The 13,940-nt window shown below is 43.5% G+C and overlaps 1 long non-coding RNA gene across 1 annotated transcript; it reads left to right on the forward strand.

The window, feature by feature from the left end:
• The first annotated feature begins 824 nt into the window (after positions 1–824).
• LOC135527063 (uncharacterized) lies at positions 825–2,929 on the forward strand. The gene is made up of 3 exons (XR_010453398.1): positions 825–872; positions 1,560–1,755; positions 2,578–2,929. It is a non-coding gene; the product is annotated as an uncharacterized LOC135527063 (long non-coding RNA).
• Positions 2,930–13,940: the final 11,011 nt, after the last annotated feature.

Genomic DNA, 13,940 nt, shown 5'->3' on the forward strand with positions numbered 1-13,940 from the left:
AAGCCATAAGACTGCTGAACAATTTATATAATCGCCACCGGACAATTTATATTTCATGGTAAAGTCTACACAGTTCTATTTGGTGCATGTGACAGATAAAGTTTGATTTGATTATGATCTATAGGCTAAGAGAGCTTCACAACACAGGGCACAAAATCAATTCTCGCTCTTAAAGGGGCAGTAGCTTACATTGGGTTTACAATTTTCAATTTCAGCACTATTTACTCTGCAGTTATTCTTCTGCTATTTATTCTATTACCAATAATATTTACATGTTAATAGTATTTTCTGATGACAATTATTATGTTTAATCTTTTAACTAAATGTAATCTATTAGTTTCCAAAATGTAAGTAGGCATACAGTATCTAGCTGTCCGATAACACATTCTGATGTAGTTGCTTGTCGTGCACTTTGTAAAAACTCAGAGTGCATTGACTTAATGTTGGAAAAAGATCTTGGTTTCTTTCTGTACATAGCAATATGAATGTAAAGAGTACTCAGACAACAAAATAGGTCAAGTAAACTGGTCAAGTGAACTGAGCCCTGATCCAGAGGCAAGGGCAGTGTCAATACAAATAGAACGGAGCTATTTTGGACTGAGATTGGTTATTTTAAAGAGGACTATATGAAAACACCCTTTATAATGTTTCTGTTGAACTTAAACTGTTATCTGCCATCCTCCCCCTCTTCCAGTGAACTCTTATCTCACCATGGAGTCCAGATTATTATGCATTTACAATCTTGTTTGTTCATACCTGAGAGGTGTGGGTTGTGAGTTATGACATGTACTGCCTGTAACACTTTATTTCATTTGCTGTTGTACCACGGGGTCAGTCACAAGTCTACAATGTACAGGAAGAACAAATTCTCAGTAAGAAATGATCTAACTTACCAAAAAATAGGTCTTATATTTGATGGTTAGTGATCAATATTGTTATGTTTCTTGTCATTAGTTTATGTTTCTAAGGAATGTTTCTTGTCAGCTAGTCGATCTTGAATTTAGTTAAACAAACAAAAAGGTTTCGAAACGTACACCCACGTTAGAATTGAGCAAGTGGAGGGGAAAAAGCATTGTACAGAGTCACTCAAGCCACTCGATTCTAAAAGTGACTGAATTATTGTTGAGTTTGTGGACAAGTCAACATAAGTGTCTAATCGTGAGGTCCTTTGCTGTTACACTGTAAGTTTGATAAAGGGTCAATCTAAAGTTAATGTTCATCCAAGGCAAAGTACTGATTCACAATGCACGGTCTGATTTTGCATACCCACAAGGGAAGGGATTTCCCCTGACCTACCCCTTATTCCCAGGAAACTCCGAAAACAAACAGAGGCCGTGTTTTCACCACACAAAAATGTCTATTGATCTGCCTGTTCTGGTTAAACTTGGCTAAAGTACACATAACACACACGTACACCACTACATGGAAAAACAATGTGACTATGTTGTCACCAGCGTTTCCAAACACCCCTCGTACATTAGACACGATTCATCAGCGCCTCGTGTTAGAGACCCATTCGCCATGTCATGTATTCAGACAGTCATGTATTCTCCTTTCAGAAAACAGGTTCGGACAATGAGAGGCTCCATGTCTATTTCAAACCATCTCCCCGAAAACGGTTTGAACTCTAGTTTTCAATACAGACCCCAACATTCCGTCATGACACCTGGTGCCATACAGTCGAGGCATCCATCAGTTGACGTTCAAAAACGCATCCTTTGCTGTGATGACAACCCAATGTTTTTGGAGGAAATGGTACGTGTGGTGACTTTGTTGCTCTGTATCGTTGTTGCCAAACAGTCAATGGATAGATTACGTAAGACACAGATGTTCATAGTGGATGACATTCAGAATTACTGTCATGATGACTTACTGTGTTTAAATACAGGCTTCTCCTTTTGTCCGAAATGTTAAGTGTTGAAAGTATTACCGTAGGCACCCGATTAGTGGTAATGTTGGTCCAGATCACTTTTTCTTTTTTTAGGGAACTAAATTGAAGTTATTGGAATCAGTAAGTCCCATTCTGTAAATTGTTAATTTTGACTATTGTCCTATTGTGTTGGCCATTTCAGTGTAAATGCCCCAAATAGGTTTTGGCCTGCCTGTCAAATGACGGGAGTCAGGTCAACAGTGTTCCCACTGGGCAAAAGCCCCCCCGGGTTGAATCGACATGGTTTCCCTGTAATTTACAACAAAAATAATTCAACGTGATGACGATGAATCATAGTGGAAAATCTGATGGATTTGCGAACAGTAATCAACGTAAGGGAATTTCATATTTTTTTCCCACCCAACTTTGAACCTAAATCCAATGGCATGGTAGTTTTTGGGGGATTCACTTTGAATTCACTTTAGTTGACAACTCAACCAAATGTAAATCAAAACTAGACATTAAAATGATATCTCTGCCCAGTTCGTTGTGTGTTACTGTAAATGCTAATCTAACTCACTACACTACCGTGTACCGATGCCCTATCAACTTAACTATAAAAAGAAACACCCTGTCATATAATAACAAAGATAAACATATCAAATCATGGAATAATTTATTGTTCGTCTCTGTTTTCTCTTTCTCAGGTCTCTCTCACTGTTGCCAGAGTTCACCACCCAGGCCTCTAAAGTAACCCATTGTGTCACGTCCGGACCTTAGTTCCTTTTTTATGTCTCTATTTTAGTTTGGTCAGGGCGTGAGTTGGGGTGGGTAGGTGGGTATTCTATGTTTGTTCTGTGTGTTATAGTTCTATGTTTTTTTCCTGGTATGGCTCCCAATCAGAGGCAGCTGGCAATCGTTGTCTCTGATTGAGAACCATACTTAGGCAGCCTGTTTTCCCACTATGGGTTGTGGGCAGTGGTTTTTTGTCTCTGTGTCTGCACCAGACAGAACTGTTTCATGTTGGTCTATTTTTGTTATTTTGTCTTAGTGGTCTGAGTTAAAATAAATATTAACATGGACAGTTACAACGCTGCGTTTTGGTCTGATCTTGACTACTCATCATCAGACGAAGAGGAGAACCGTTACACTGGGATTAAAAATAAAATATAAATATAGGACAAAACACACATCACGACAAGAGAGACAACACAACACTACATAAAGACAACAACATAGCAAGAGGCAGCAACACGACAACACAGCATGGTAGCAACACAATATGACAACAACGTGGTAGCAACACAACATGGTAGCAGCACAAAACATGGTACACACATGAAAGAGGAACCCTTTTCCTAAAACTCTGCTCTATTCCTGACAGACGGGTAGCATAGACTGACAACAATAAGGGGGACAACAATAGCGTTACGACAGCGATTGTTGTGGCTGTTTCTACAGAAGAAGAGGGGTGGTCTTAGTTTACAGTGTCGGGATTCTGTTACGCAAAACCAGACAGAGGGAAAACAAAGGGTAATTGAGGTAGTGTGTTTGTTTTTGTGGGTGTGGAGTGCATGTGGGTCTGAGCATCCGTGTGTGAGCATCCTGGAGGCTGGGTTCAGAGTTTATGGTTGTTTCTGTATCTGGAGTGCCATTTCAAATCCCTTTATGCACTGTGGTATAGAAGTTAGAGTTGGAGGACGGTCTTACTCACATCCGTAGCCAATGTGACTAAGACTTTTAAACAGGTTAAAACGGATTACCAGGACGCATACTCAGAGCATGCGCAGACTAGCTGGCAAGTGTATTCACGGACATTTTCAACCTCTCCCTGACCGAGGCTGTAATACCTACATGCTTCAAGCAGCCCACCATAGTCCATGTGCCCAAGACCGCCAAGGTAACCTGCCTAAATGGCTACCGCCCTGTAGCACTCTCATCTGTAGCTATGAAATGCTTTGAAAGGCTGATCTTGGCTCACATCAACACCATTATCCCGGAAACTCAGGCCTTTCTAAGAAGCTATTTTATCACAGTAAAGGCATCCGCATGCTTCCCATCCTAAACAGTTCAAAACAGTTAGTGTATATATTATGAAATTTAGTTTTAATGTTTTTGTTCGTTTTGGTCTTTGGTATTTTTTCCCCCAGCTGTTTGTGTTTACACATTTTTTTCTTGAGGCAAGCCGAAGTTCGGCATCCGTACTCTACGCCCCTTCGTCGGTGATTGGTCAACAGTATGGATTGTTCAATTAAGTGTTTGTTGTCATTCAATGACAGAGGAGTAGTTTTCATGCACAGTTTTCCACTTGAGAAATACTTCATCAAACATACTTAATTCTGACTATTTTGAGGAAGTGTACTGGCTACAGCTTTCCAAGAGGGACAAACAGTAATATTGCACATTTTTCTTGTTTTTCAAGTGAAGATATTTTAAAGGAATATGCTAGCACACTTCGTTCGGTTCACCTAGCCGAGTTCAGCTTGGTGCCAGCCGAACCGATGTATGGCGGACGGCTTTTGCTACTTAACTGTTACCCAGAAATGATTTGATATTGAGATAAAAACAGCTGCCTTGGACCTTAAATGCTGCCTCAATCATGATTTCTTTGTGGGTTAAGACAGCAATTAACAACACAAAGAGAAGAGGTGGAAGGAAATTCAGTGTTCCATATCATCAATGCGTGGAACATGTTCATCTGAACGCAACTCGTGATTCCACCCAAAATCAGCGTGTAACATTCAAGTGAACACCACTCATGACTGTCATAAAACAACAATAACAACCATGAAAATCTTCCGCCCCCACGGTAGGTTTGGCCTCGGGCCAATTTTTTTCTCAGCTAAAAGTTGGAGGAACAGAACATAATAACAGCCCAGTCAATAGGCCTATGCTGCAAATGAAACACAATTTCTAACACATCAGGTTAGTAGACTATATAATCAGTTCAATGTCAATTACACAGCCTAATATTTTCAATCTTTTACATTGATAAAATCACCAGTGCCCTGGACGTTCTACCACCCTAGGCGAGACAAAAATAATTACATCTTAGACGTCCTCATGAATATAAGCATGGCCCTTTCAAAAGTTACCTTTCCAATCAGACAGAGGCTTTACTGACACAGAAAACTGTAAGCTTCAACTGCTGGCTACTTGTCCGTTGTATAACCCAACAACAGAAGTGCTTCCCTAAAAGCTGCCTGGGTTGAAACAAACATCTCTCTTCAGAAAGAGAAAAGCTCAAATGAATAGGGACAGAATAGCAAAGTACATTTGTTTCATCCCCTGGAATATTATAGGCTGCAGCTCAGCCTCAGATTGTCATAGAGAGGAATCAATATATCCCCATATGCATCGGAGTCACGTCTTTCACGGGCATTTTTGCGCTTGTTTCTACAACAAGGCATCACTGATTTAAGCATTATTATAGAACACTTAATATAATCTGGATATGTTTTATGTATTTATTTCAAAATATAAAGCAAACAATAGATATCCTTTTTGCCCTTTTCTTCAACAAAGGGTATTATCACGTTTCAGGTAAGATCCAAATGCAGACTGTGTTGAAGTTAACAATGTTTATTAAAGCAACAGGGGCAGGCAAATGAACAGGTCAAGGCAGGCAGGGGTCGATAATCCAGAGTAGTGACAAAGGCACAGGACGGCAGACAGGGGCAGGGGCAGGCAGAGATCAAAACCAGGAGGGCGAGAAAAAGAGAGACTGGGGAAAAGCAGGAGCTGAGACAAAATGATGGTTGACTTGACAAACTGGCAACAGACAAACAGAGAACACAGGTATAAGTACCCAGGGGATAATGGGGGAGATGGGCGACACCTGGAGGGGGGGGTAGAGACAAGCATAGGGAAAGGTGAAACAGATCAGGGCGTGACAGGTATGTGATACCCTCACTCAATTCGAGCCCTGGTTTTAGTCAAACACACCAAGCCCTTCCCAGACACGGAGGTATTTCATCAGTGCATGCGACAGTATTGGAGCGTTTGGCTATACCAACATCTATGGATAGGATAATTGTGTCTGTCACTTATTTTTTGGAAGATGAAGAAATAGCTCCAATTATATATGTAATTCTATGATTATGCCCATAAAACATTTTGGTGCACACGTGCACATATGGTCCCTTACCAGGCAGAAGGGAATTTTACTGTAACCCCTGCATTAGATAGTTACAATGTTGCTATCACTATGAAACATACTACCTATAGTAGGAAAACAAGTTTCTTATTAATAATATCCCACCTGTTATCACAATGGCACGACCCCATAATTGTTACAATTACAATAAAAATAACACTTTTATATAACATATTTTATATGTAATATTAATATTCTTGTAGAACTGTAAAACAGATTAAGATCATTTGAACTTTGGAAACAAGTGCCTTCATAAATGCATGACGGGCATCGTTTTGCTGGAGCAGTGTAAAATAAGCTTAAAGTCAATGACCCAGCCTTAACGAATGTTGTTTATTTACATATCGGATTTGATTGTCCAACATCAGTTCCAGCATTTATTATATTTATTTAGTCTCCACCTAGAGTGGTCTCTTTCTTTTGCTGGGGTCTTGCATTGCAGACAGTGATTTTTTCTCTCGGTAGCTGTCCATGGCCACTAAAATCAAATCATCTGCGTTAGCTTGGACACCAGCCTGATCTCCAACTCCTTCCACCTCTGTAAACTATCTAGATGGTCATGCGACTTCTCATGTGAGCTGAGGAGGTGGCACAGATTCTTCCAGTCCCTAGTTCCATCCCTGACCAGCGCAGATTTGCACTTGTGTGAAAATTGTTTGCAGCAAAAACAGAAGGTTGCATGGTTTTGCTTGGAATAGACAAGCCTTGGTCTCTCCACTCTCTCCCCGTTCACCATCCTCCTATTGTAGTGGGCCACCGAACACTTTCGTTGCCCCTCATCTCTTGGGAGATTCCCCTCCTTATCCTGATGTGGCCCAGCCTGCACTAACATATCCCGTAAAGATCCATTTGTATATTTTGGCCACTCACCGGGATCTTATGTTTTTTTGTCTGGGAGTTGGATTTAGCAGGAGCACCACCACTGTCATCGGGGAAAGAGAGCGACGAATCTGAGTCTGGGTCCAAGATAGTAGGGTCTTTTCCGGCATTGTTTGGACGTGTGGCTAGGTCTGGTGTGACCACATGTTCTTGTCCAGCCAGAGAGCTGTCATCATCGGTGGAAGTGCATGGCACGGATTCCCCCGGTTTGCCCTCCTCGCTGCTAGAATCAGCGAACGGGGGCTCGTCGTTCTCGGCGAATTAATGACCTGTCCTTGTAGGCTTGTCATTATCCACACTGGCTGATGGACATTGCTGCATGCTGATTCATTTCACCAGTGAATTTATTTGGTTTAGAGATTGTGCCTCTTTTCTCATTGTTCCCCCAAAAATATTTGCTTCTTGATAGTTTTTGTCTCTTACATATGGTAGCAAATTGTTTCAAATCTCTATAGATTACTTTTAGCTAAAATTATATCCACTAGTAGTAGTTAGCTAACATTAAAAGACTAGGTTAGGCTACTGCCTTAATCACTAATCGTCTTCGTCACACACAAACATAAAAAAATACAATAATGTAATTGGCAGATTCATTCATTAATGTTTCACAATTGGATAATCCCATATTGTCACGCCCTGGCCATAGAGAGGCTTTTATTCTCTATTTTGGTTAGGCCAGTCTACCACGCTGCATCTTGGTCTCCTTCTTCAACCCACGAGAGTCGTGACAGAACAACCCACCACCAAAGGACCAAGCAGCATGGCCAGGAGGAGCAGGGATCCTGGGCCCGGGAGAAGAGGGAGTGAAGGACCTCATGAACATGGGAGGAGGTTATTGCAGGGGACAAGACCCTGCCATGGAAACAGGCGGAAACAGCATGGGAGGATCGGCGGCGATACCAGGAGTCATGGCAATGAGGCAAACACGAGAGGCAGCTCCAAAACATTTATTTTGGGGGGTGGCACACAGGGAGTGTGACAGAGTCAGGGTTCAGACCTGAACCAACTCCTCATGCTTACCGTAGGGAGCGTGGTACTGGTCAGGCACCGTGTTATGCGGTGAAGCGCACGGTGCGTTACATTCCAGCTCCCCGCATTGGATGGGCTAGAGTGGGCATCCAGCCAGGACAGATGGTGCCGGCTCAGCGCACCTGGCCTCTAGTGCATCTCTTCGGCCCAGGATATCCTGCGCCGGCTCTGCACACTGTGTCTCTGGTGCGTCTGCACAGCTCAGTGCATCCTGTGCTAATGCCCCGCATTTGCCGGGTGAAAGTAACCATCCAGCCATTACGGGTTGTGCCGGCTCTACGCTCTAGACCTCCACTGCGCCTCCACGGCCCAGTGTATCTGGTGCCTGCTCCAAGAACCAAGCCTCCAGTATTTCTCCCCAGCCTGGTGAGTCCTGTGCCTGCTCCAAGAACCAGGCCTCCAGTATTTCTCCCCAGCCTGGTGAGTCCTGTGCCTGCTCCCAGAACCAGGCCTCCTGTATGTCTCCCGGGCCTGGTGAGTCCTGTGCCTGCTCCAAGAACCTGGCCTCCAGTGTGTCTCCTCAGCCTGGCAAGCCTGTGGCAGCTCCATGCACCAGGCTGCCTATTCCTCTCCTCACTCCAGTGATGATCCATGTCCCGAAGCCTCCAGTGATGATCCATGGCATGAAGCCTCCAGTGATGATCCATGGCACGAAGCCTCCAGTGATGATCCATGGCATGAAGCCTCCAGTGATGATCCATGGCACAAAGCCTCCAGTGATGATCCATGGCATGAAGCCTCCAGTGATGATCCATGGCACAAAGCCTCCAGTGATGATCCATGGCACAAAGCCTCCAGGGATGATCCATGGCACAAAGCCTCCAGTGATGATCCATGGCACAAAGCCTCCAGCAATGGTCTCCAACGATGGTCTCCGGTCCCGAGCCTCCAACGACGGTCTCCGGTCCCGAGCCTCCAACGACGGTCTCCGGTCCGGAGCCTCCAATGACGGTCCCCGGTCCGGAGCCTCCAGCGACAGTCCCCGGTCCGGGGCCTGCAGCGACGGTCCCCAGTCCGGGGCCTGCAGCGAGGGTCCCCAGACCGGGGCCTGCAACGAGGTTCCCCAGTACGGGGCCTGCAGCGAGTGTCCCCAGTCCAGAGGCGCCACCAAAGTGGGGGAAGCCAGAGGTGAAGCGGAGTCTGCGTCCCACACCGGAGCCGCCACCAAAGTAGGTGCCCACCCGGACCCTCTCCTACAGAGTCAGGTTTTGCGGCCAGAGTCCGCACCGTTGTGGGTGGAGTACTGTCTCGCCCTGGCCATAGAGAGGCTTTTATTCTCTATTTTGGTTAGTCCAGGGTGTGACTAGGGTGGGCATTCTAGTTTCTTTATTTCTATGTTTTGGCCACGTATGCTTCTCAATCAGGGACAGCTGTCTATCGTTGTCTCTGATTGGGAATCATACTTAGGCAGCCTTTTTCCCACCTGTGTTTTGTGGGTAGTTATTTTCTGTTTAGCTGTTTAGTTGCCTGACAGAACTGTGCGCTTTGATTTTCTACTTTGTTATTTTGTTGCCGTGTTCAGTTTAATAAATATCATGAACGCTTACCACACTGCATCTTGGTCTCCTTCTTCAACCCATGAGAGTCGTGACACATATAAACACACATGTCACCATAGCTACCAAGGATAGTGGGACTGAACTTCGGGAGAAGCGGGAATGGGTTGGGGGTGGGAACTGCAGCATCGCTATAAGCTGGTGGCTGGGGTGCCGCGGGCGGTGTAGTAGCCGATCAGGGGCGCCCGGAGGGAGGCAGCCAATTATGAAAATGCCACCCCAAATTCAAGTGCCGCCACAGGCGGCGGCTGAATCTTGCCTAAAGGGAGGGCCGGCCCTGACGACAACAAAACAAAACAGAAATGCTGTGTAATCCACTCATTGTCTTAAAGCTCCAACGGCTGTTAGCATGTCACTCACAGAATCTTTTTAAAACATCTATTATGCTCTGTGTTGCCTAATGGTGGTATCTTGTTTGCCTTTGTAGTCTATCTTATGCCATTGATTGTCTCATGGCAACTTTTTAGCCTTTGGGCTCACCGGTCGCATGGTGCATTAACTGCATGCCAAGCAGGGCAGTATAAGGATTAAATTACACAGTCAAACATAATCCCTCATTCACTCTGTAGAGATAAGAATCTGTTGCTTTCGTTAGAGACCAAGGGTATATTCATAAGAGCAGTGTTGGTTCTGGACACCTAATACCCAATACTAACAAACCTGATTCAACTAATCAAGGGCTTGATCAATAGTTAATTAGTTGCACCAGGTGAGTTAATACTGGTCTGGAACAAAAGCCTGCAAACCATGTGAGTTCCCAGCACCAGGACTGAGGAACAATGTGTTAAAGTCAACCTCTCAGAGAGTTAAATGTAGAAATGTGATATACGGAAAATAATGGGGAATGGTTGATACGCTCAGTCGGCTAAAGTTCATTTGGCATGCTGAATGAAAAGTAGAGAAACATATCTATTCCATGCATCATATCTCTTTCTGACTTCCTCTTAATGCTACATTAGTCATGAATAGCCGTCTGTGCATTACAACACTTATCAACACAAAGAGCAGAGTTGGATGGATATCCAGTGTACCATATCACCAGTGTGCGTAACATTCCACGAAGCATTTACCGATGGTGACGTCTTTTGGACGTCTTCTTTTGGCCCTGTCCTGACCTGAAATCTTTTTTTAGTCTTTTATTTTGGTGCAGTTCGGACCAGCCTTGATTTCAACATCCAAGGATGTCTATTTTTTAAATCTGAACCAATCATTGATTGCCTATATTTGGCCCAAACATAGACATCTATAATTGATTAAAATTTGGTCCAGTCCAGACTGGCTTTGATTTGGCCCAAACATGTAAACCCGAGATGCTGCATTTCTATGTAATGAATTATGAATGAATTACAATTCATATTATATATTACAATTGGCAAAATGTACAATATGTTAAAACTTGCAATAGCTTATGAATTTGTAGCCTAGCTCACTAACGTTATCCAGGATAGGGTTTAGGAGTTAGTAAGGTTAGGATTAAGCTTAAGGGAAGGGTTAGCTAAAAGGTGAGCCAGCTTAAAGGGTTAAGGGAAGGGTTAGTTCAAAGGGTTAAGGTTAGGGTTAGGCGAAAGGTTAGCTAAAATGGTGAAGGTTATGGTTAGTGGACGGTTTAGCTAACATGCTAAGTAGCTGCAAGTAGCTAAAATGTAAAAAAGTAAAGTAGTTCAAATTCTTGAAGTCAAAGAAATGCACACCTGGTGAGGTGAGGTGAGGTGAGGTGCTGGCTATTGGAGTTGAACACTTGAAAAAGAAAAAGGAACTCCGCACACTCTAGGAGCTCAGATGCAAGAATCTAATACCAAAGTTTTGACAGCCATGCTGGCTTCATCAGTGTATAATGGACTACTTTGAACATCATTGCTGACAGTTTTAAAGCTTTTGAAAGCTTAATGGGACCAATAATAAATATTCTCTTGCAATCTTAGCTCCTCTTTACTATACTAAGGATGGATATAGAATCAATGACCGAAAAATACATCTATTCAACTTATATTCACCTTTCATTTAGCACCTAAAATGCACCCAATGTCAACGTCTGGAATAGACATCTAAAAAACATATTTTCAACATCATTATGCTTACTGGGATTGTTCATCTAAATGCAACTCCTAATTAGTGTGTCTATGTGTAACTAAAGATGGTGGACTAAAGATGGTGGAAAAAGGAAGATCGTTCACTCAGGCCATTTACCATTGAAAAATAATTGTCGGCCTCCCGAGTGGCACGGTGGTCTAAGGCACTGCATCGAGGTGTTAGAGGCTTCAGTACAGACCTGGTTTCGACTGCAGGCTGTGACTCCAGGCTCACAGCTGTGCAACAGGCTGTGTCGTCCGGGTTAGGGGCTGGTTTGGCTGGCAGGGATGTCCTTGTCCCATCTCGCTCAATCAATTCCTTGTGGCTGACCGGGCGCATGCACTCAGACTGCGGTCAACAGTTGTACAGTGTTTACTCCCACACATTGGTGCGGCTGGATTCCGGGTTAAGCGAGCAGTGTGTCAAGAAGCAGTGCGGCTTGGCAGGGTCGTGTTTGGGTGGATGCATGGCTCTCGACCTTCGCCTCTCCCCAGTCCGTATGGGAGTTGCAGCGATGGCACAAGACTGTAACTACCAACTGGGGAGAAATAGGGTAAAACATTTTTGGGGGGATTTGTCAGTTCCGGTGCGTTTGGTCGCTGGGTCTGGTCTACTTAGTTAATTGACTTTCATTGAACAAGAAAAAAAGAGCGAGTTGGGTGTCTCGCTTCCTTTTCCACCACTCACAATTGTCCTAAACATCAAAACAAAACAGAAACGCTGTATCATGTCATGCTCCTTCCGTCCTACACAGCAGGCACCAGCTGTTAATCATCATGTCATCGTTTTCCAGCTCCAGGGGCTGTTAAAAGCAGTCATTTGTTAGCACGTCACTCACAGAGCCTATTAAAAACATCTATTATCCTCAATATTGCCTCATGGTGGAAACTTGTTAGCCTTTTGTAGTCTATTTATTATTATGTCTTGGATTGCCTCATGTTAACTAACTCGTTTGTCTTTGTCTATGTCTCTTTAAGTGTAGCAAGTCTTTCTGGTAATTATTTTCTATCTTTTCCAGAATTGAGCAACTCCACTGGGTGTGGTCGTGCATTCCTTGTGCCCGTATAGTTTGTGTGTCAATGGCAACCCACTGGGCACAGACTGGTTGAATCAACGTTGTTTCCACGCGATCGCAATGAAATTACATTGAACCAACTTTTATCCAAAACGAATTTCAGTTAGCACCTGTATAAAGTTTTTGTAGTGTATTAGTATTAGTATATTTAGTACCACACCAACAGTCTCTTTGCAATGACTCTTCACACCTTAGCACAACACACTCGCTCACACATTCACTCACAAACTCTTACACATTCACTCACAAGTTCAGTCACACGCTGTCACACATTGTCACTCGCGCTCACACATTCACACACATACACTCACACTCTCACACATTCACTCACACATTCACACATACACTTTCACACACTCACTCACTCACCCACTCTCGCACGCACACGCGCGCTTGATTGCACACACACACAAACACACACCATGATTTATATTTATACTGTTGTTATTGTACAAAGTTATTGCTCAATTCAACACTATTCTGTCCATATCTCCCCTCCCCGGCACAGGTGTAAATATCCTACTGTAAATGTGTAAAATAAACTTTACTTGACTTTAATTGATATGGGGAGCATCCACATTTCGGGTGTTGCAAGCACCATAGCTCCAACTGCTCAAATGGCTATTCAAAGAAATCACCCTTCTTCTGCAGAAACAAGTGTAGCATTGTCACAAAATGGTGAAAAGTGCCAATCATTGGATGATCATGACTCCATTGGCATATTCTTATTCATTAGCTCTGTTTGTGGTTTGTTTAACTGAACAGCTTATATAAATAAACATCCAAGCCCCCAAAGCAGTGATAGGATGAAAAAACTGATTGAGCTTTTCCACAGAACTATTTTACAAGGCAGCAGAGATACAGAGGAGAAATATCGTCATGTTTCAACTACGTAACTTCTCTGTAAGAGTGTCTGGACCTCCCTAACTCATCCTCCCCCTCTGCCCCTTACCCTCTAATAGATCCTGATAGCAGTGGATCAGGTGTATTATCAAAGCTCCCTCTCTAACAAGCATTTATTGACATGAGTTTATGGCTTCTGCCAGTAACTGGATTATATTCCAGACTTCATGACTGTTGGGTGGCATTGAGCCATGACTTAATTAATGTATTGGTCCTGATGTTATTATCTGAATGCCAATTTTACAGAAAAGAAATTAGAGCTTGGGAAATTAACTCTAGCTAAGTGCCATATGTGTTGGATTTAGGATTAGGGGTCAGGGTTCAATGAAGCTTCAGGAGAAACCTTGGTATATTTGAGTAGCCACGTTACTCCTAACAACCATCCAACAGCGCGTCCCCTCA

This window comes from Oncorhynchus masou, chromosome 5, assembly GCF_036934945.1.
Source record: "Oncorhynchus masou masou isolate Uvic2021 chromosome 5, UVic_Omas_1.1, whole genome shotgun sequence".
NCBI classification, from domain to species: domain Eukaryota; kingdom Metazoa; phylum Chordata; class Actinopteri; order Salmoniformes; family Salmonidae; genus Oncorhynchus; species Oncorhynchus masou.